The following is a 20,473-nucleotide window of genomic DNA, read 5'->3' as shown; positions in this document are numbered from 1 at the left end:
ATTAACGAGCTAGTAAAGTAGAGGCATACTAGTGACACTCTGTTTGTCTATGTATTCACACATGTATTATGTTTCCGGTTAATACAATTATAGCATGAATGATAAACATTTATCATGAAATAAGGAAATAAATAATAACTTTATTATTGCCTCTAGGGCATATTTCCTTCAGTCTCCCACTTGCACTAGAGTCAATAATCTAGTTCACATCGCCATGTGATTTAATAGCAATAGTTCACATCACCATGTGATTAACACCCATAGTTCACATCGATATGTGATCAACACCCAAAGGGTTTACTAGAGTCAGTAATCTAGTTCACATCGCTATGTGATTAACACCCAAAGAGTACTAAGGTGTGATCATGTTTTGCTTGTGAGATAATTTTAGTCAACGGGTCTGTCACATACAGATCTGTAAGTATTTTGCGAATTTCTATGTCAACAATGCTCTGCACGGAGCTACTCTAGCTAATTGCTCCCACTTTCAATATGTATCCAGATTGAGACTTATAATCATCTGGATTAGTGTCAAAAACTTGCATCGACGTAACCCTTTACGACGAACCTTTTTGTCACGTCCATAATCGAGAAACATATCCTTATTCCACTAAGGATAATTTTGACCGATGTCCAGTGATCTACTCCTAGATCACTATTGTACTCCCTTGCCAAACTCAGTGGTAGGGCATACAATAGATCTGGTATACAGCATGGCATATTTTATAGAACCTATGACTGAGGCATAGGGAATGACTTTCATTCTCTTTCTATCTTCTGTCGTGGTCGGGCTTTGAGTCTTACTCAACTTCACACCTTGTAACACAGGCAAGAAACCTTTTCTTTGACTGTTCCATTTTGAACTACTTCAAAATCTTGTCAAGGTATGTACTCATTGAAAAAACTTATCAAGTGTCTTGATCTATCTCTATAGATCTTGATACTCAATATGTAAGCAGCTTCACCGAGGTCTTTCTTTGAAAAACTCCTTTCAAACACTCCTTTATGCTTTGCAGAATAATTCTACATTATTTCCGATCAACAATATGTCATTCACATATACTTATCAGAAATGTTGTAGTGCTCCCACTCACTTTCTTGTAAATACAGGCTTCACCGCAAGTCTGCATAAAACTATATGCTTTGATCAACTTATCAAAGTGTATATTCCAACTCCGAGATTCTTGCACCAGTCCATAGATGGATCGCTGGAGCTTGCATATTTAGTTAACACCTTTAGGATTGACAAAACCTTCTAGTTGCATCGTATACAACTCTTCTTCAGTAAATCCATTAAGGAATGCAGTTTTGTTTATCCATTTGCCAGATTTCATAAAATGCGGCAATTGCTAACATGATTCGGACAGACTTAAGCATAGATACGAGTGAGAAAATCTCATCGTAGTCAACACCTTGAACTTGTCGAAAACCTTTTGCGACAATTTTAGCTTTGTAGATAGTAACACTACTATCAGCGTCCGTCTCCCTCTTGAAGATCCATTTATTCTCAATTGCTTGCCGATCATCGGGCAAGTCAACCAAAGTCCATACTTTGTTTTCATACATGGATCCCATCTCAGATTTCATGGCTTCAAGCCACTTTGCGGAATCTGGGCTCACCATCGCTTCTTCATAGTTCGTAGGTTCATCATGATCTAGTAGCATGACTTCCAGAAAAGGATTATCGTACCACTCTGGCGCGGATCTTACTCTGGTTGATCTACGAGGTTCAGTAGTATCTTGTTCTGAAGTTTCATGATCATCATCATTAGCTTCCTCACTAACTGGTGTAGGTGTCACAGAAACAGTTTTCTGTGATGTACTACTTTCCAATAAGGGAGCAGGTACAGTTACCTCGTCAAGTTCTACTTTCCTCCCACTCACTTCTTTCGAGAGAAACTCCTTCTCCAGAAAGTTTCCGAATTTAGCAACAAAAGTCTTGCCTTCGGATCTGTGATAGAAGGTGTATCCAATAGTTTCCTTTGGATATCCTATGAAGACGCATTTCTCCGATTTGAGTTTGAGCTTATCAGGATGAAACTTTTTCATATAAGCATCGCAACCCCAAATTTAAGAAATGACAGCTTAGGTTTCTTGCCAAACCATAGTTCACACGGTGTCGTTTCAACGGATTTAGATGGTGCCCTATTTAACGTGAATGCAACTGTCTCTAATGCATAACTCCAAAATGATAGTGGTAGATCGGTAAGAGACATCATAGATCGCACCATATCTAATAAAGTACGGTTATGACGTTCGGACACACCATTATGCTGTGGTGTTCCATGTGGCATGAGTTTGTGAAACTATTCCACATTGTTTTAATTGAAGACCAAACTCGTAACTCAAATATTTTACCTCAGCGATCATATCGTAGAAACTTTTATTTTCTTGTCACGATGATTTTCCACTTCACTCTGAAATTCTTTGAACTGTTCAAATGTTTCAGACTTATGTTTCATCAAGTAGATATCCCCATATCTGCTCAAATCATCTGTGAAGGTCAGAAAATAATGATACCTGCTGCAAGCCTTAATATTCACCGGACCACATACATCAGTATGTATGATCTCCAATAAATCTGTTGCTTACTTCATTGTTCCGGAGAACGGCGTTTTAGTCATCTTGCCCAAAAGGCATGGTTCGCAAGCATCAAGTGATTCCAAAATCCCATCAGCATGGAGTTTCTTCATGCGCTTTACACCAATATGACCTAAACGGCAGTGCTACAGATAAGTTGCACTATCATTATTAACTTTGCATCTTTTGGTTTCAAAATTATGATTATGTGTATCACCACGATCGAGATCCAACGAACTATTTTCATTGGGTGTGTAACCATATAAGGTTTTATTCATGTAAACAGAACAACAATTTATTCTCTTACTTAAATGTATAATCGTATTACAATAAACATGATCAAATCATATTCATGCTCAACGCAAACACCAAATAACACTTATTCAGGTTCAACACTAATCCCGAAAGTATAGGGAGTGTGCGATGATGATCATATCAATCTTGGAACCACTTCCAACACACATCGTCACTTCACCCTTAACTAGTCTCTGTTTATTCTGCAACTCCCGTTTCGAGTTACTAATCTTAGCAACTGAACTAGTATCAAATACTGAGGGGTTGCTATAAACACTAGTAAAGTACACATCAATAACATGTATATCAGATATACATATGTTCACTTTGCCATCCTTATTATCTGCCAATCACTTGGGGTAGTTCCGCTTCCAGTGACCAGTCCCTTTGCAGTAGAAACACTTAGTCTCAGGCTTAGGACCAGACTTGGGCTTCTTCACTTGAGCAGCAACTTGCTTGCTGTTCTTCTTGAAGTTCCCCTTCTTCCCTCTGCCCTTTTTTTGAAACTAGTGGTCTTGTCTACCATCAACACTTGATGTTTTTCTCGATTCTACCTTCGTCAATTTCCGCATTACGAAGAGCTTGGGAATCGTTTCCGTTATCCCTTGCATATCATAGTTCATCACGAAGTTCTACTAACTTGGTGATGGTGACTAGAGAATTCTGTCAATCACTATCTTATCTAGAAGATTAACTTCCACTTGATTCAAGCGATTGTAGTACCCAGACAATCTAAGCACATGCTCACTAGTTGAGCGATACTCCTCCATCTTTTAGCTATAGAACTTGTTGGAGACTTCATATCTCTCAACTCGGGTATTTGCTTGAAATATTAGCTTCAACTCCTGGAACATCTCATATGGTCCATGACGTTCAAAACGTCTTTGAAGTCCCGATTCTAAGCCGTTAAGCATGGTGCACTTAAACTATCAAGTAGTCATCATATTGAGCTAGCCAAACGTTCATAACGTCTGCATCTGCTCCTGCAATAGGTCCGTCACCTAGCGGTGCATCAAGGACATAATTCTTCTGTGCAGCAATGAGGATAAACCTCAGATCACGGATCCAATCCGCATCTTTGCTACTAACATCTTTCAACACAATTTTCTCTAGGAACATATCAGAATAAACATATGAAAGCAACAACGCGAGCTATTGATCTACAACATAGATATGCTAATACTACCAGGACTAAGTTCATGATAAATTAAAGTTCAATTAATCATATTACTTAAGAACTCCCACTTAGATAGACATCCCTCTAATCCTCTAAGTGATCACGTGATCCAAATCAACTAAACCATGTCCGATCATCACGTGAGATGGAGCAGTTTCATTGGTGAACATCACTATGTTGATCATATCTACTATATGATTCACGCTCGACCTTTCGGTCTCCGTGTTCCGAGGCCATATCTGTATATGCTTGGCTCGTCAAGTATAACCTGAGTATTCCGCGTGCGCAACTGTTTTGCACCCGTTGTATTTGAACGTAGAGCCTATCACACCCGATCATCACGTGGTGTCTCAGCACGAAGAACTTTCGCAACGGTGCATACTCAGGGAGAACACTTCTTGATAATTTAGTGAGAGATCATCTTATAATGCTACCGTCAATCAAAGCAAGATAAGATGCATAAAAAGATAAACATCACATGCAATCAATATAAGTGATATGATATGGCCATCATTATCTTGTGCTTGTGATCTCCATCTCCGAAGCACCGTCATGATCACCATCGTCACCGGCGCGACACCTTGATCTCCATCGTAGCATCATTGTCGTCTCGCCAATCTTATGCTTCCACGACTATCACTACCGTTTAGTAATAAAGTAAAGCATTACATCGCGATTGCATTGCATACAATAAAGCGACAACCATATGGCTCCTGCCAGTTGCCGATAACTTGGTTACAAAACATGATCATCTCATACAATAAAATTCAGCATCATGCCTTGACCATATCACATCACAACATGCCCTGCAAAAACAAGTTAGACGTCCTCTACTTTGTTGTTGCATGTTTTACATGGCTGCTACGGGCTTAAGTAAGAACCAATCTCACCTACGCATCAAAACCACAACGATAGTTTGTCAAATAGACTCCGTTTTAACCTTCGCAAGGACCGGGCGTAGCCACACTCGGTTCAACTAAAGTTGGAGAGACAGTCGCCCGCAAGCCATCTATGTGCAAAGCACGTCGAGGGAACCGGTCTCGCGTAAGCGTACGCGTAAGGTTGGTCCGGGTCGTCTCGTCCAACAATACCGCCGAACCAAAGTATGACATGCTGGTAGGCAGTATGACTTGTATCGTCCATAACTCACTTGTGTTCTACTCGTGCATATAACATCAACATAAATAACCTAGGCTCGGATGCCACTGTTGGGGAACGTAGTAATTTCAAAAAATTTCCTACGCACACGCAAGATCATGTGATGCATAGCAACGAGGGGGAGCGTATTGTCTACGTACCCAACGCAGACCGACTGCGGAAGCGATGACACGACGTAGAGGAAGTAGTCATACGTCTTCACGATCCAACCGATCAAGCACCGAAACTACGGCACCTCCGAGTTTGAGCACACGTTTAGCTCGATGACGATCCCCGGACTCCGATCCAGCAAAGTGTCGGGGAAGAGTTCCGTCAGCACGACGGCGTGGTGACGATCTTGATGAACTACAGCAGCAGGGCTTCGCCTAAACTCCGCTACAGTATTATCGAGGAATATGGTGGCAGGGGGCACCGCACACGGCTAAGGAACAGATCACGTGGATCAACTTATGTGTTCTAGGGGTGCCCCCTGCCTCCGTATATAAAGGATGGAGGAGGAGGAGGCCGGCCAAGGCTAGGCGCGGCCAGGATGTGGAGTCCTACTAGGACTCCAAGTCCTAGTAGGAGTCCACCAAGAGGGGAGGAAGGGAGAAGGAATAGGAGGAGAAGGAGAGGTGGCCGGCCCCCTTTTCCCTAGTCCAATTCGGACCAAAGGGGAGGGGGGACGCAGCAGCCTTTTTCCTCTTCCCACTAAAGCCCATCAAGGCCCATTACTTCTCCCGTAACTACCCGGTACTCCGAAAAATACCCGAATCATTCGGAACCTTTCCGATGTCCGAGTATAGTCGTCCAATATATCGATCTTTACGTCTCGACCATTTCGAGACTCCTCGTCATGTCCCCGATCTCATCCGGGACTCCGAACTCCTTCGGTACATCAAAACTCATAAACTCATAATATAATTGTCATCGAAACCTTAAGCGTGCGGACCCTACGGGTTCGAGAACAATGTAGACATGACCGAGACACGTCTCTGGTCAATAACCAATAGCGGGACCTGGATGCCCATATTGGCTCCTACATATTCTACAAAGATCTTTATCGGTCAGACCGCATAACAACATACGTTGTTCCCTTTGTCATCGGTATGTTACTTGCCCGAGATTCGATCGTCGGTATCCAATACCTAGTTCAATCTCGTTACCGGCAAGTCTCTTTACTCGTTCCGTAATACATCATCTCACAACTAACATATTAGTTGTAATGCTTGCAAGGCTTATGTGATGTGTATTACCGAGAGGGCACAGAGATACCTCTCCGACAATCGGAGTGACAAATCCTAATCTCGAAATACGCCAACCCAACATCTACCTTTGGAGACACCTGTAATGCTCCTTTATAATTACCCAGTTACGTTGTGACGTTTGGTAGCACCCAAAGTGTTCCTCCGGCAAACGGGAGTTGCATAATCTCATAGTCATAGGAACATGTATAAGTCATGAAGAAAGCAATAGCAACATACTAAACGATCGGGTGCTAAGCTAATGGAATGGGTCATGTCAATCAGATCATTCAACTAATGACGTGACCTCGTTAATCAAATAACAACTCTTTGTCCATGGTTAGGAAACATAACCATCTTTGATTAACGAGCTAGTAAAGTAGAGGCATACTAGTGACACTCTGTTTGTCTATGTATTCACACATGTATTATGTTTCCGGTTAATACAATTATAGCATGAATGATAAACATTTATCATGAAATAAGGAAATAAATAATAACTTTATTATTGCCTCTAGGGCATATTTCCTTCATATGAGTCAACAAAATTGATGTTGAGGACAGCGATGTTAAATTCAGATAAAACTCCATCATAAATCACTAAGAACATCAATTTCAAGGACCAGGACCATGCCACTTTCCCAAACGCTTGGTGTCCTGAACCTAACTATTTCAATTGCATGATGTCTGTCAATGAAACAAAGCAAAAGTAGTGCAGATTGGAATGCTAGAAGACCCCCCCCCCCAACCTCGCATGTTTCTAAACATGAGAAAATCAGTTACTAAAGCCAAAATAATGCATATCTATATATTATGTAATTCACTCTAAAAAAATGAAAATCACATTATACAAGTCAAGCATACTCAAAGGAACTGGTAATATTTTTGTCCAGCACATCTCAGTCGAACAACTAATTCCAAGATGGGCATTATATGGCTCTCCCCGGCTTGGTAGGCTGCACCATGCTTCTTTCTCCAAATAGAAGAGCATAGTAAATGTTTTAGTAAATACATGGAGACGACGCATGGCACGAAACCATTATCCAGCAGTTGAAAAGCATCAAACTGGACGAGTTGACGAACTTTACCTGCTTGACAATCCCGCAGCCCCATCGAGCCTCGCGTCGAGCCCGCCAACCTCGGAGAATAACGAATCCCCACAGTTGTCGACTATTCCACCTGCTTCCACAAGCACCCCTTCGGCCGCCAGCAATGCCGCCTCCCGCCACCGATGGTCAACGTAAACATGCACAGAAACAATGAAATGGATAACACTTTTGCCCCCTCTATTACACATCAGAACCATCAAATTTCAAACCTCGTCACAAAACAGAGCATAATGCACTCAATATAAATCAAGTAACTCTCCCTCACCAGCATCTACTCAATTAGACTACTAATCCGGCTACCTTCTTTTTGGGGCAAAAAATAACAAATCTACACCACCCTCGCGCAAGCAAGAAGTAATATATAGTGAAAAATCAAACACAAATTCGACGAAGAACACACTGTACGGACGCAACTATTTTCCACAATGTTATCTGGTGATAAATTTGCAACTATTTTTTGGACATATTTTCCACGAATGTCATCTGGTGAAAAATTTCTATTCGCTATGAAAACATTTGTCAATGTTTCACACTAAAAAAAATCAGATTTTTTAATTATTTTACTGTTCACCCAGGTTCAAATGAGATAGGGATTAGAACAACATTTTTGGACAAAGTACTACACAAATAATCCAAGCAATCCTACTATAATATCAAGGCACACATATAAGTGATTATTCTCTCATGCAAACTGAAGTACTCCCTCTGTTTCTAAATATAAGTCCATTTAGAAATTTCAATATGGACTACATACGGATGCATATAGACATTCTTTAGAGTGTAGATTCATTCAGTAGTCCATATTGGAATCTGTAAAAAGACTTATATTTAGGAATGGAGGGAGTAGTATATATATCCACCTCACGGGATACTATATTAAGATGGCCAAGCCTTTGTTAATCATATGAACATGGTACAAGCAAGGAGGACATTAGCTAAGAAATGTAGTATCAAAGATTAGATAGATGAACATGCAAAATTTGATGTAGAAAACAAGGATAATCTTACCTGAATCTCTTCCGATGACTGCGCCTTGGCAGAGATGATATAGAAAATCTCGACTGGGGTGTATTACTCGATGGGGGTGTCGTCTGGTAGCGGCGGCGTGCACGGCTGCATCAGAGTGTGACCCACCACCACGGGCATAGGCGTTACAGATTGGCGAGTGGAGGTCGACGAAGGCGCTGGCATGCCTGCACGAGACATGCGCAAAATTATCAAATCAACATTGAATGTACCATATAGATGGATCTCTCAAAATATACTCTCATTCATCAATTCCTTTTCAGAAAATAAATGAAGTGGCTGGACCAATCTTAGCTCTGCTTGTATGTTGCTGCTCCAAAATCTTCCTCGAACTGGAGATTGACGGTCATATACTATGCATTAACTCTAAGGCAGAAACTTATTATCATCTTCAAAATAAGCTCACGTGTAAGAAGATATCCATGAGAAGTACATCAAATTATGTATGAAAATATCTGAACCAAACAGAGCGCCTATTTATTGCCATCTCATAGTTTTCATTCACTAAAATGGGCCGTTGGCCTAATATGCATGTCTGACCAAAAGTGTGATGAGGTGTTGGATCAGAGGTTTTAGTTAGGTCATGAACTGATCCCATCACTCAACAGTTAACACGAGAGTTTGGCGAGAGCAACATAAAGTATGGTTAGCATATACGAAACACAAGTACAGATCCATAAGCAGAGGACACATATGGCCTGTGTGTTACCTGTTGTGGTGAAACCGTATGCTTTTTGACCAAATATATATATATATATATATATATATATATATATATATATATATATATATATATATGCAAGGCAACATGCAGATGAATAGCATGAAGATGTGGGCAAAAAGGCACACGTTTGTTTAAGTAGGTTTGATAGGATGCTTAAAATAAGAAGGTTTACTATAACCATAGGCCTTGTAGCAGAAGAAACAACAAAGTAACAATGCTGCCGAAACAAACGGGATCTAGGAATTAAAGTGTGGACAAAAGAATGCAAATACTGAATACTTGCAAGAATAGAAATGCAAATTAAAACGGATCTACTAACCCATAATTTTTAAATACAAATTATTTGAATATATTACAAATCAAAAGCTTGCAAGAATAGAGATGGTTAGATGGAACATACCGAATACCGACAACGTACTAAAGACAATCACGAGGCAAATGCCCTTTCCGAGACCTCATTGCAGTAAATGTTCGAATAATATCCTTATCATCAACGGACTTGAGTACCACCTGCTCATTGTAACTTGTAACACATGACTTGAACCATTCATTATTGATCTTGCTACGGAGTTTGCTCCCGGTTAAAAATAAGAAAACAGTTTTCTCTCTATTAGTGCTCGACAGAAAAACAGAAGTGTTCATAAAACTTTAGAAAATTGACAAATAAAAAATACAGTCATGCAAAATTAAATAAAATGACATGTTTGGCTTGACAGAACAAGGATTATAGGATCAGGAAAATCAGCTTTATCGACAAAATCTGATCTATATAACTTTAAAGTAGATACTTGGTTGCAGCTAAAATAGAATCAAGTGCTGCCGGCAGGTCCGGTCCTCGGATTTTAGGGGCCCAGGGCGAAACAAAAATCCAGGGCCTTTAGTATAAAGGTCTAAATAATAATCAATCTATGTAGACATAAATTTAGAGGCCAAAAAGGGGCATCTAAAATCATTAAGCATATCAAATAATAAAATCATCCGAGATGCAAATTAGTAAATTAGCAATGATAGTAACTATCTATCTCATCCAACAATTTCTTCTCAATGCATACTTTCGAGATGGCATGACAGTACTAAAATTGAAAAGGACAATTATTTTTGGAAATTAGCATAAAGCTATGATAATATAAGATCCAGTTAAAAATCATCATCAAGAATCTGCCTCTCGCCTCTAGTTCATAAAACCTGCTAGGCATACCTTATCTGGAATCTGCCTCTCACCTCTTGTTGTGGTGAACGGCGTTTATTATCACCTGGACGGCAGTGCTAATGACCTGATTGGTAAACTATAGAGATTAGAGAGGAGAAACAATCAGGCAAATCGTTGGACAAATCTAGAATCAGAAATTCATATGTCGCTGCTCGTTCGGAGGAAGAAAGATGAACAGCCAGATGTACGTACCTGGTGGCGCTGACGTCCTAGACTCCAGTCGAAATCAAATTAGGGTGCGGCGGTGAGAACACACCAGGAACCTAATTAGGGTGCGACAAGGACGACACGCTGGATCCTCATAGGGAAGGCTCCCCCAAACCATGGAAGCTGGCGTGGTCGCGCGGAGGACGATGATGAAGACACGAGGAAGCTGAAGTGGGTGAGGTGGAGCTCCTCCGTACGCGCACATGCCAACACCCGCCCGCCTGCGATGAGGACGACACGCCGGCTCCTCATAGGGAATCCCCAAATCGTGGAATCTGGCAGGGTCACATGGAGGATGACGATGACGACGGGAGGAATTGGGGGAGATGTAGCTTCACCATGGCCGAGTCGAGCGAAGGAGGCCGGCGGTGGCGATTTTTGTGGAGAGAAAGATCCGATCGGGATCGAGGGGGGGGGAGTGGAGGTGCAGGCGTGCGTGCGACCACATGGAGACGCGAAATCTACCCTGTGCCGCAGCGGCGGCGTCTCCCGGAGTTCGGCGGCAGGGATTGAAACCGCCCTGCCCTGGAGACTTGGCGGCGGCGTTTCCCAGAGTTCGGCGGCGGGGGCGGCGTCTCCCTCTCGGACGGCGGCGGCGGCAACGATAGATGGGATCGATGGAGCTTTTTTTCAGGTGTGGGTTTTTTTGGGGGTGGCTGCGTGGATGGGTGGGGTGGGAAGAGGGTGAAAAAAAACCAGCGAAAAAAAAACCGAACGAAAATGGTGGGACGAAAATAAAACCCGGAACGTGACCTACCAACTGAGACATTAGGAGTAGAGACTACTAATAAACAATTAAACAAGAACTTTCTTAGGTGCACCCCGCAATTAGCCCCACAACGCTGCACGACCCAGCCAGCACACGATTAGTCCCACAAATCTTAATCTAACGACTATCTTTAACCCGACTGACCGTACTTCACCCGCAGATGAAAACACCGCCGCACAAAACGCACGAAGCGTTTTCTCCCTGTTACCCCTTCCACCAATCGCTCTCCTTCCTTGCCCACCATGCACCCCCGATCTCCGCCGCCACCTCCTGCGTCGACCTCCGCTGGTGCTCCTACCTCCTATGCCCCCAGCCACACCGACCTCCTCCGGTGGTACTCCTCCCGCCCAACACCTCCACCCCCGACTCCGCTGCGCCCAACGCATCTTCACCAGAGCGCGCAGAGAACGTCGGGGCGCACTGTAACACCCACGATGCGGCTATATCTTCCACGTGTCGAAGCACGACTTAGAGGCATAACCGCATGGTAGGCATGTCGCAAGAGGGGTAATCTTTACACATCTCATGTACTGAATAAGAAATGGATAAAGAGTTGGCTTACAATCGCCACTTCACACAATATATAAATATATCATTAGATCATCCAGATACAATCAAGGTCCGACTATGGAACCAAATAAAGAAAGACAACCCCTAATGCAAAAGATCCCCGATCGCCCCAACTGAGCTCCACTACTGATCGACTGGAAACGAAACAACACAACGGACACGATCTTCATCGAGCTCCTCCTTGAGCTCGGTTGCGTCACCTGCACGGTTATCATCGGCACCTGCAACTAGTTTTGGAAGTAATCTGTGAGTCATGGGGATTCAGCAATCTCACACCCTTGCGATCAAGACTATTTAAGCTTATGGGTAGGAAAAGGTAGTGAGGTGGAGCTGCAGCAAACACTAGCATATATGGTGGCTAACTTACGCAAATGAGAGCGAGAAGAGAAGCAAAGCACGGTCGTAAACTAGAAGTGATCAAGAAGTGATCCTGAAATTACTTACGTCAAACATAACACAAAAACCGTGTTCACTTCCCGGACTCCACCGAAAAGAGACCATCACGGCTACACACGCGGTTGATTCATTTTAATTAAGTTAAGTTTCAAGTTCTCTACAACCGGACATTAATAAATTCCCATCTACCCATAACCGTGGGCACGACTTTCGAAAGTTCAAAACCCTGCATGGGTGTCCCAACTTAGCCCATCACAAGCTCTCATGGTCAACGAAGGATATTCCTTCTCCCAGGAAGACCCGACCAGACTCGAAATCCCGGTTACAAGACATTTCGACAATGGTAAAACAAGACCAGCAAAGCCGCCCGAATGTGCCGACAAATCCCGATAGGAGCTGCACATATATCATTCTCAGGACACACCGGATGAGCAAGACGTCGAGTTGGCATAGACCCTGGTTGCTCAGGGGGCGTCGGACATCGCTCAGGTCGGACCAACACTTAGAGAAGCACTGGCCCGGGGGGGTTAAAATAAAGATGACCCTTGAGTCTGCAGAACCCAAGGGAAGGTGATAGGTTATTAGTGCAAATGTAAAACCAAGGTTGGGCCTTGCTGGAGGAGTTTTATTCAAGGCGAACTGTCAAGGGGTTCCATTATAACTCAACCGCATAAGGAACGCAAAATTAAGGAACATAACACCGGTATGACGGAAACTAGGGTGGCAAGAGTGGAACAAAACACCAGGCATAAGACCGAGCCTTCCACCCTTTACCAAGTATATAGATGCATTAATTAAATAAGAGATATTGTGATATCCCAACAAATATCCATGTTCCAACATGGAACAAACTCCATCTTCACCTGCAACTAACAACGCTATAAGAGGGGCTGAGCAAAGCGGTGACATAGCCAAACAACGGTTTGCTAGGAAAGGTGGGTTAGAGGCTTGACATGGCAAAATGGGAGGCATGATATAGCAAGTTGTAGGTATCGCGACATATCAATAGAGCGAGTAACTAGCAAGCAAAGATAGAAGTGATTTCGAGGGTATGATCATCTTGCCTGCAAAGTTCTCCGAGTTGACGTAAGCTTGATCCTCGTAAGCGTACTCAACGGGTTCTCGATCACATACTCGTCTCCCGGCTCTACCCAAAGAAAGAACACAGGCAAAGGAAACCACAATCAACCACGGTGCAATGCGCAAGCAACATGATGCAAAACATGGCATGATATGCGGGATGTGATATGCAATGCGTATGCATGCTCCGGAAGGAAAATATTGAACCAGGCCTCAACTTGGAAAACCAAGTGTGCCGCTGGAAAGATAAGTTGATTTCGGTCGAAATCGATATAAAGATCACCGGAATCGGATGCACGGTTTGCAAATGGCAAGCAAAACAAGAATGACACAATTCTGCGATTAACAGCACGATACCATCTAAAATGCAACAAGAAACTAATCTACTGCAATCCAACATAGCAAGAAAGCACATGGCAGTGATCTACTCAAGATGCTTGACAAAAGATGAACACTGAGCTACGGCTAAATCACACAAGAGCAGGTTCAAACAAGCATGGCAAAACTGCAAAAGATATCAACTTCACAGTCTTAGTGAAAATACTAACATGTCAGGAATTAACATCAGGAAGCAATGTTTGGAGTAGGATAACAACATGCTACAGGATCAGAACATAGCAATACAAGGCATGGCATGAATCTACTCAAAGCATATAACAAAAGTCCCTTACTGACCATAAGCCAAAAGGGCACAGAAAATATGATGGCACCCATGTAAACATAGCAAGTTTCGTTAACAGATTCATAATTAGCAGAAAACTGGACATGGCAAAAACAGAATTATGAAGATATGTTTGCGAGCTCGATGCACTCAACACAAGACATTGCATGACAAGCTAAGCATATACCATAAAGAAGACATGTTCATGAAGCTAACCAAAGCAAGAACAAGCTCATGGCATGCATGGATCAACTACAACAACCTTGGCAAAATTGATTAACACGTAAACAATCTGCCAGTAACATTTTATAGCAAAAGTAGAGTAAGATTGATTCATGCTAGGGTACTCCATAAATGCAAACAGGGACATGGATGGATAGAGCACAACCTTATGCCCAAATCATCATTACTGAATATACTCAAAAGAAGCATGGATCTCACTGTAGCAACATGAATACATGGCATAAAAATAACAGCAGAGCAAAGACTTAGTGAAATTCTAAGTCCCTGAAATCAGCAATATTACGAGAGCTACTTTGCATACATGTGCTAGCCACCACAATGATCACAAAAATACATGGCATACACCCCTGTAAAGATGGCATGGCATATCCAAAAACACATGTAGGGCTCATAGCCATATGCAGCACACAATAAACATGGCAAAAATGACAAATGCTCAAGATCTGTTAAGAAACAGGAACTAACATTTTATAGCACTCTTGCAATAGTCATTTTGGCATCAAGATGGACTCAAACAAGCATGGCACAATGGAATGAAATGAAGAGCACATCCAGATGAATATTTTGATATATCATGCGTGCAAAATGGATCTACGGATGAGGAGTTATGACATGATGAATAGAGCTAGAAAAATAACACAGATCTGGGACTTAGCAGAAATTTAGACCTCGCGAGAACCAGGACGAGGAGGACCCGGGACGAGAAGATCCGGGCGGGGCGAGGCGTTTGGATGAGCTCCCAGTGGATCTCATCCACCCGGGGTAGATCCGGCCAGAGTTAACTCCGGTGAGGCGGCGCGGACTCCGGCGAGACGGCATGGCGCGGGGGAGGTCGGAGGACGGCGCGGAACGACGGATCCGGATGGTGGCGGGGCGAGGTGCCGCGCTCCGGCGAGCTCCGGTCGCTGAAGGCGGGCGGCGGCGAGGAGATGGGCGGCGAGGCGGCGCTCCGGCGAGCGGCACGGCGGCGAGGCTGGATGCGGGCGGCGCTATGAGCGGAGGCGGCGGTGGTGCAAGACGGCGGGCGGCGGCACGTGGAACGGCGGCGGCGCGGGGCGCGGGAAGCCGCGGGCTGAGCGGGCGGCGCACTCGGGCCCAGCGCGGGCCGGCGCGGGCCGGCCATGGGCTCCGCGGGCCCGGCGCGGTGGGGAGGAGGTGGAGCGACAGGTGGCGCGCGACGGTTGGTGGAGAACGGCGGCGAGGTGACATGGCGCTTTGCCATTGGTCGGGCGACGTGGCCGGGCGCGGTGGACATGTCTGGCGGCGGAGGAAGAAATGTCCGGCGGCGCGAGGAGAGGCTAGGTTAGGGTTTATCCGCGAATTTTTCGAAGGAGAGGACATATATGTAGGTAGAGGGAGTTAGGAGAGTCCAAATGGAGTGCGGTTTTCGGCCACGCGATCGTGATCGAACGGCCGAGAGAATGGAGGGGGTTTGGATGGGTTATTGGGCCACTTTGAAGGGGTGTTGGGCTGCAACACACACGAGGCCTTCACGGTTCCCCGGTTAACCGTTAGAGTATCAAACGAACTCCAAATGACACGAAACATGACAGGCGGTCTATCGGTAGTGAATCAAGGCCGCTTGGCAAATCTCGGTCCAATCCCAGAACATTCAACACGCGCACACGAAAAGAGGCAAAATGGGGTGCCTGAGGACGTAGGAATGTCGGATTGCAAAACGGACAACGGAGAAAATGCTCGGATGCATGAGACGAACACGTATGCAAATGCGATGCACATGACATAATATGAAATGTATGACACGCAAACAAATGATAAAGCAATAACAGCGAATAACTGGAAGACACCTGACGCAACGGTCTCATGGCGTTACACGCACAGGGAACCTCCATTCCCCTCCCTTCTGACGGCCGCCTAGTGGTAACCCTACTCCTCCCCTCCCTCCTCTTCACCACCAAGGCACCAACAGGGGGCGGAGATCCAACAAGCGACGGTGGCGGCGCTCCAAGCTCTGCAGGTATTCCCCCCTCTCCCCTCTCCAGCATGTTTCCTATTTATTTCACTCTTGATGGCGAGGTCCGCCGACGGGGAACTGGCAGCACCCACAGTAGGGCTTGGTTTGTGCAGACGTCCAGTCCACTATAATTCTCTGCAGATTGTTTTCATGGTGAATTCAAAGCTTGTCATGTGTACCTCTAATGCAGGAATAGGATTAAGGGTACATGAGAAGAATTCGTCAAACACGCTCTCCGCCTGATGTAAATACTACTTCTAGGCAAGCTTCTGGATGACATCGTTTCATGATTCAACAAGCATACCAAGCTTCTAAAAGACCCAGAAGTTCGCGTCCAAGCTTGACGACCAGGTTAAGTTTTTTTTAATGTCCATGTTAGTTTTTTGTTCGTTCCCTATGTCTCCATTGAGTTCTAGCTGATGAGCGTCCAGAGTGGAATCAACCATCAAACATGGGTTCAAGATAAACTCTAATTTCTTACTTTTTTTGGATTCAGGTGGACATGTCATAGGTGCAGATGGGCTTGGTCAAGCCGTGAAATCAACTTCATTTATGGACCGACGTAAAGGTGAAGTTTTTTAGTAGGTATTTCTTCATCATATGAATGATGCTTGCTTCTTGCGTCCAAAGATGATTCACCGCTTTGTTGCTTCAAATTAGGCTCGAACCAACCATGCCTACAGCGAACACATCATGATTATGAGCTGAATTTTTTTTTTTCCATTGATATTCATAACATGCTGTTTGGTATTGTTGTTGCTAATTTCTTTGACATTGATTTTTATAGCATGCCGTTTGACACGGTCGGCCTCGCGAACCAACCTACAGTAAGCACATCGCTATTATTTGCTGATTTTTTTTTGTATTCTATTGATTTTCATAGCATGCTTTTATTTTGCTAATTTCTTTGACATTGATTTTCATAGCATGCTGTTTGACACCGTTGGCCTCGCCGTACTCAGCCAGGTTGCCACGGAAAGGCGTCACGCGTCAGGTATCCATTCATCGTGTTTCTCCTATTTTCTTTCTCCATCTGTCCATCAGGTGCTCCGAAACCTGCTATAGGTTCATGGCCCGATTTACTTTCAGGAGTTCCATATGAACTGCTTGACTGTGAGTGTGGGCATTGGTACCTCAGAGAAGGGCTCCACTCTTTCAGAGCTAAGTATTTTTTACCTACAAAAAGATCCATGTCTGCACTACTATATATTTGGTTTAACTCATATTGCAAGTATGCATCTATATATGTTCCCAAACGAGTGAACCCCTTCCAATGTCAAGATTACGCATGTCTTTCACATTGCCGCTTCCCATTGCCCATTGGTATCTGCCTCGGATGGCTTCACCATTGCCAAAGCTATTGTAGTCGTGCACAACATACTTCACTCAACTCTTCGTAGCTTTTTGGAATTTTAATGAAAACCGATGTCACTATTTGAGCATTGAGAGCAATGTTTTAAATAGCGGGCTATGGAAAATAGCGACGGGCCTGTAAATCAGTTATAGCGGAGCTATAGCGGGCTAAAGCGGACTATTTGTGAAGGCGACCATTTAGCGGCACCTTGCTGAAAAGGCTATAGCGGGCTATAGCGGAGCTATAGCCGGCTATTTAAAACTATGATTAGAGAGTGATGTTATTTTCTTCCTATGTTGTACAAGCCAGAAACGTTTGGTGAAAGGAAACACCATCATGGTCTTTTATAGAGCTACAAATGAATCTTTACCAATGTTTTTCTGTAGGCAATTGTTTGCTCTGCTTGAAACTGTAAGGTCAGTATTTTGATTTGTTTTTTTCTTCTTAACTGCAGATTTGTCACGAACTATTACATACATAGATTGTGTTACTGCTAATTTCTCTGACATTTTAATAAATAAAAATAAAAATAATGATTATCTGAAAGTGCCTTTAATTAATTAAAAACTTCTCCTTCAATGCGATATACAAAACTTCATCTGAACCATCATTGCTATCATGATTCAGAGTTTTGCTACACATTCAGGGTACTGAGAACGCTCTAATTGCTAGGCATGTTGTGTAACTGTAATAATTATCAATAATAAGGTCTTACATATTTTGTACTGTTAAGGTCCTTCGATCGGTATATTGTGCGTCAAAGGTCCTGTTCATCTGTAACAAATTCTGCTTCAGCCTCAGTCGTATGTGTTCTTCAATCTATTTTCATGTTGTTTTCTCGGGCCTTAGTGTTTTGATTCTTGAGCGTTTGACAAATGCTTCACAAATGAAGCTCATATTAACAATTTCAGAGGTGTAGGTTGGTCTGCAGCTCATGTGGGCGGAGGAGAAGCATGCTTCAGTCTGTCCCACAGAAGTTGTTGCCGCCATCCTCGCTGCCACCGTCGGAGACGAAACTCGGTGGTAAGCCTCTCCTCCTCCTCTCAGTTCTTTTCCTTTGCTTTGAATGATCTCTGTTCATGTTATTATTGTTTATAAATATCCTCTGTTCTTCTAGCTGACAATCGTCCGTTGAATACTGAGCTATGTTGCCAAAGATTACAATGCATTATGTCCATAGAAGTAAGATTATTTGATCCTATTCTGAAGCATTTTTTCAATGCTTATATTTGGATGGGCATGGTGTGGTGCAGGTTGCACCGATTCAGGAATCACACGGATGAATGGAATCCAACAGAACCAATGGTGCAGCTATAGCATCCTACATTTAGTGATTCATGTTTAATTTGGCGATAACAACTATATCATCCTATATTATTTCACTTACATCGTTCCCTTCCATTGTTGTTGTGGTTGGTACTTGCCAGTCTCTATGGAACATAGGTATGAGTGCAGTGAGTGGGAAGAGTACATGATTGTAGGTTGCAACTTGCTGATTATGCGGCGTGTTCATGTGTGTGTATTGTAGTTACCTGAACCGTGCAAAAATGGACAGATTTTTCTAGAATATTAAGTTTATTATTACCTAAGATCTCTTCTTTTTTCTCATTTAGTTGCAGTACTAGAAGGTGGATCAGGGTGCAGTGTTGAACCATTTTGAACTTTTTATTGGCCGGAGAGAAATGAGGACACTACGGCATGCAACCCTTTGCTTAGTAACCTCATAAAGAATTGAAGTTTGAGTTTGTAACTACAAAAATGACCTCAAAACCTTGCATGTGACATCACACCTATGATATGAAGAGTACGACAAATTTTGCAAAAAGAATATATGTAATTTCTGGTAGTGCAGTTACATTTAGAGCTGAGTATTTGATTGATATTCCTTATTCCGTATGGAGCAACGTCTCTAGAACCTTTATATCTAAAGCAATTTAACTTTGATATGGGGCAACAGGTATACTGAGCTTTGCCACTTTCTGAAGTGCTTTGAAATATGAGTTCTAATTTCTTGATTGTCAGGAAATTGAAGAGGAGCAGACACAGGAAGCAAAGAAGGGGGGAAAGGAGAAGTTGCTCAAGAAGAAGTTGGAGGGTAAGCACCTTATAGTTGCATACTGAGTGGCATTTTGTTGCAATGTTCTCATGGATTATTGGATAATAGTCTCCCTCTTGATTGTTTTGTTTTAGGTTAGGTCATGATCATACACATAAAAAATATGTGATGGATACATGGAGTTTTGCGGATAACCTAAATTACTGTGCCTTTTTCCAACTTTTTGTTTGAATTAATATGCAGTACAACCATTGCCAAAGTATACCGATCAACAGATCAGCTTCTAAATCATTCGTCCAATTTTGATTCTCTATGACCGGTTCAGTTAGATGACGACTTACATATTTTACATATAAATGGGCTGACCATTCATCTTTTGCACCTCTCCTTCATTTGTCCATGTGATTTACTTTTGCCTCCACATGAAAAATATTATTATTGGTACAGATTATGAATAGATGGATAACTATGTAACTTAGATAACTATTTTGATAATTATTTCATGGCAAGTGAGACGTGCAACGCACGCGCAAGCTTACTAGTACTAGTACAAATGCCCGTGCGTTGTGATGGGCGAAATAAAAATCACAAAACCTGCCCTGCATGCCATATTACTCACCATTTCTTATATCCATTTCTAATAAGCATCGATAATAAGTTT

The 20,473-nt window shown here is 43.0% G+C and overlaps 1 long non-coding RNA gene across 3 annotated transcripts; it reads left to right on the top strand.

The window, feature by feature from the left end:
* Window positions 1–16,266: 16,266 nt before the first annotated feature.
* LOC119319054 lies at window positions 16,267–20,242 on the top strand. Of its 3 annotated transcripts, XR_005154330.1 has the most exons (8): window positions 16,267–16,405; window positions 16,593–16,753; window positions 16,899–16,970; window positions 17,190–17,229; window positions 17,329–17,396; window positions 17,492–18,172; window positions 18,676–18,779; window positions 19,779–20,242. It is a non-coding gene; the product is annotated as an uncharacterized LOC119319054 (long non-coding RNA). The 3 variants fall into 3 exon arrangements; XR_005154329.1 differs by having other exon boundaries at window positions 17,492–18,779; XR_005154331.1 differs by having other exon boundaries at window positions 16,899–16,987; window positions 17,492–18,779.
* Window positions 20,243–20,473: the final 231 nt, after the last annotated feature.

The sequence above is a fragment of the Triticum dicoccoides genome, chromosome 6A, assembly GCF_002162155.2.
Source record: "Triticum dicoccoides isolate Atlit2015 ecotype Zavitan chromosome 6A, WEW_v2.0, whole genome shotgun sequence".
NCBI lineage: Eukaryota > Viridiplantae > Streptophyta > Magnoliopsida > Poales > Poaceae > Triticum > Triticum dicoccoides.
This window is presented reverse-complemented; position numbering and strand designations above follow the sequence as displayed.